Raw genomic sequence first — 4299 nt, forward strand, 5'->3', positions numbered from 1 at the left:
CCAGATAGAATGGAAATTATATGTTCAAAATTCTGAAAGAAAAAATTTAAGAATATCATAGCTATTATGCCTGTATGTAAGAAATGGAGGGGTATTTTAAAGACTTTCTTAGATAATCAGTAAGTAGAGAGAATTTGTCACCAGTATAGCTGTCTTTCAGCAATGCTAAAGGGCATTCTTCAAACTGATATCAAAGCTCAATAAAGACAATATAGGAAAGGAAAATTAAAGGCCAATATCTCTGATTAGTAATAATGCAAGAGTCCTTAATGAAATATTATCAAGTCACATTCAATAGTGCATAAAGGTTATTTTGTCATTATTTCCATAAAAAATAAGATTAGTTCAGTATATACAAATCAATAAATGCAATGCACCAGATTAACAAATTAGGGGTATAAAACATAGTCATCTCAAGAAATACAGAAAAGTATTTGGCAAAGCTCAATATCTCTTTATGAGAAAAATTCTGAATAAGATAGGTATAGAAGGAATGATTCCCAACACAACAAAGACCATGTATGTAAGAACCCTGAACCCATCATGATAAATGATGAAAAAAATTGGAGCCTTTTCCTGTAAGATCAGAAATAAGAGTGCTCACTTAGATCATCTCTTTTCACATTGAATTAGATGTCCTCATGGATATTCAAATAGGAAATGGTGAAAAGAAGTTATCCCTGTTGAAAACATGATCTTGTTGCTGTCATGAAAAATGTTTTGGAATTCACTAGAAGTAATAACACAAAACTTAATGAATACAAAAAAAAGAAATTTATTTTAAAAGATGAGTATTACAGAATGTTACTTATATCCTAATAAAAATTAAAATAACTCTATCAAATATTGTAATATTTCTAAATGAGTTAATAAGCAAAATAATTTAAAAAGGGAAGAGGAAATAAAAAAATCAAAAGTAGTTAGGATGATTTAGTAGAAGGATTGTTTGAATTTCTTTACATTTCTACCTTGGAGAAGGAAAGTTTCAACTATATTTTCTGGGAGTGCGTGTGTATGTGTGAGTGTGTGTGTGTTAAAATCCACACTGCATATCCTGATGAAGACTAATTTGATTTCTATAGTAAACAGAGCTCAACCATTGTTGAAGTTGGAATGGATTCACAGGGGAGAATATGGATCTGAAAATATAATTAAGCACACCAAAGCCTAAGGGAAATAACTTCAGGACCATAAAAGTCCCAAATGTGACCTGGTAAAATACAATGCTATCTGCCTAGTGTTTAGTTACAGCACACTGCTTAAGTCAGATAAGTTTCTGAATCTCTAGATTTGATACAAGGTAAAACAAAAAAAAATTCAACTTTTTAGAAAAAAGTGGAAAGTTATATTTGATGTTTGTCAAGAGACAATCTAAATTTACTGAAATGCAAAGGTGTATGTTAAATTTGGATGGTGTTGGGTTTTTTTTAGTACACTGTATTGCTCAGAAGGTCAGCCTTTGGAAACAGACTGCTGTTACAAACAGGTAATGAATATTGGGGTGAAATCATAAAAATTTTGAAAGAAAAAGGCAATAAAAATTATTTTTGTCTCCTCAAATACTAAATATACATATCAAGCAAAGTAACTAATTTTTACTATTATTAGTGAGTGTTTATACTCTATATTGATATAACTAAGCCAAAAGTGTTTTATGATTTGTTATTAGTTTCACTCAGAAATTAATTTTGGAAATAATGGGAAAAATTTTAATGCAACCATGATTTTCAGGAATATAATAACTGAAGTCATTTCTCTTTACATGTGAATATATTTAAGCACAGGAAACACTCACTCCTATAATGCATAGCCTGTCACTCCCACATCTATGTTTATTCCATATTATTTTGAAGACCAAATGGGATTCAACGCATGCAAATTTGCTCTGTGAAACATAGAAAGTAGGTCCCATGAAGACAAGGGATCTTGTAGAAAGTGGCATGCTTCAAAAGGCAGTTAGATTTAGAACAAGTTTTCTCAACTGCCTACTTCAGATTTTTTTCATTACTTACAAATATATAAAAATGGTTTTCAAAAAGTAACATATGACTAGTCAATTTTCAAAGAAGAAAAATGAGTAGAAAAGAATTATAATCTGTCTTACAAAAACATTGTTGGGGTTCAGATGTGCAAAACATGCATCTGTTTACTTTTTCTCTTTTTCTACAAAGATTAACCAGACTGAAGAATGGACAGGGAAAATTGTTCCTCACTGACTAAATTCATTTTTATAGGAATTACCAATAACCCTGAGAGGAAAGGGCCTCTATTTGCTGTATTCTTACTTGTTTATCTCATTAATCTTATGGGAAACCTTGGAATGATCATTTTAATATGACTGGATTCACAGCTTCACACACCAATGTACTTTTTCCTCAGCCACCTTTCTTTGATCTCTGCTATTCCACACCAATTGGACCCAAGATGCTGATGGACATCTTTGGTAAAAACAAATCAATTCCCTTTCTTAGGCTGTGTTCTACAATTCTTCATCTCTTGTACCTTTGCAGATGCTGAGTGTGTACTGCTGGCAGTGATGGCTTTTGATCGGTACAAGGCCATAAGCAACCCCTTGCTCTATACAGTCCACATGTTCAACAGGGTGTGTGCCCTGCTTGTGGCTGGGGTTTACATATTGGGAATGACAGATGCTTTGATACATCCAACGTTGGCTTTCCACTTATGTTTCTGTGGATCTAATGAGATCAATCATTCCTTCTGTGATTTACCTCCACTGTACCTTCTTTTCTGTTCTGACATACAAGTCAATCAGCTAGTATTATTTACCATTTATGGGTTCATGGAACTAAGCACCATCTCAGGAGTTCTTGTCTCCTATTTTTATATGATCTTATCTGTCTTAAAGATCCACACTGCTGAGGGGAGGTTCAAAGCTTTCTCCACCTGTGCCTTCCACTTAACTGCAGTTGCAATTTTCCAGGGAACTCTACTCTTCACATAATTTCGGCCAAGTTCTTCCTACTCTCTTGATCAAGATAAAATGACCTCATTGTTTTATACCCTTATGATTCCCATGTTGAATCCTCTGATTTATAGCCTCCGGAACAAGGATGTAAAACAGGCCCTGGAAAAAATTAAAAATAAAAGAAGGTTTTAAGTATTTATATAAATTTCCCATGCTGCATATACATTGTAATTTTGTTTTCCTAAAACAGTGTGATGTGTGAGAAATAAAAATTTGTCTCAAGTATTTCAAGTTGATGAAATGAATATTCATACTAAAGCCCAATCACAGGAAAATGCTATATTTCCCTAACCTGCGGTACTCCCTTGTGTAACTAGGATTTACAGATAATACTATTATGGTATCACCATATATCATGCCTTCATTCAAAGTCAACATTATTGTCTACAGTTATTTCTTTTGTGTTGTGTGAGAAGGTCTCACTCTCTTGCCTGGCAGTGCCTTGAAGTTGTGGTCTTCCTGCAGCAGGTTCTCCAGTAGTTGGAATTATAGGCCTGTGCCAAAATGCTTGGCTTCTCAGTCATGTCTCTCAAATCTGAATATGATACTATCCCTTTGTGTAAAAGCTTCCTGACAGTTCTAGCTTTGCCAGGTTTTACTTTCTCACTTTTTCACTAAAGCTTTGCTTTAATTATATTTAAATTTTCCCCTTTTTGTAATTATTTTTGTGCACTTAATTGTTTTGGCTTCATGGTGAATCACATAGCTTCTATAGTAATGAAACCTATAGACTAATTGAAGTAACATACATTAACTAACTAAGCAATCAACCAATTCACAATAAGCTTCAAAACTTTTATGAAGTATAAAGGCTGGGGAAAATATATCAAGAACTAAAGATCTAATCCTGTATGCAAGAGAGAGGCTTTCTTGCCTGAAGACATTGTACCTCTGTACTAAAGAAATGCAAATTGAAGAAAGAAATGACTTTTATGCATAGTGTCAAACAATTTAAGAAGTATTTAGGTCAACAAGTCTATAAATTTTAGATATAAACATGTCCTACATGGCTAAAGAGCATTGCAAAGCACTTTTACATGGATATCTGTGTGTTGTAATTATTTACCGTCAACCTTTTACCATTTCCTCTTATTAACTTTCTTTCCCATCTTCCCCCTTCTCTGGCTTGGTTGAATGTTCCTTTTTGTATATCACAGACACCTAAAGACATTGTTTCAATATAACCTTGTATATGTATGAAATGCTTATTTCCCTTATGAAATAGTGAATGCCCATTGCACAAGGACCGAGTGTTCCATTCCTGTAATCCAAATAATCTGCATTGTGCTTGTAATGAAATGGGTAAATCAAAA

General features: G+C 33.3%; 1 pseudogene; it reads left to right on the forward strand.

The window, feature by feature from the left end:
• The first annotated feature begins 2188 nt into the window (after positions 1-2188).
• On the forward strand, positions 2189-3118 carry LOC109676798 (olfactory receptor 5W2-like; annotated as a pseudogene).
• The last annotated feature ends 1181 nt before the right edge of the window (positions 3119-4299 follow it).

This window comes from Castor canadensis, chromosome 1 (assembly GCF_047511655.1).
Source record: "Castor canadensis chromosome 1, mCasCan1.hap1v2, whole genome shotgun sequence".
Taxonomy (NCBI): Eukaryota; Metazoa; Chordata; class Mammalia; order Rodentia; family Castoridae; genus Castor; species Castor canadensis.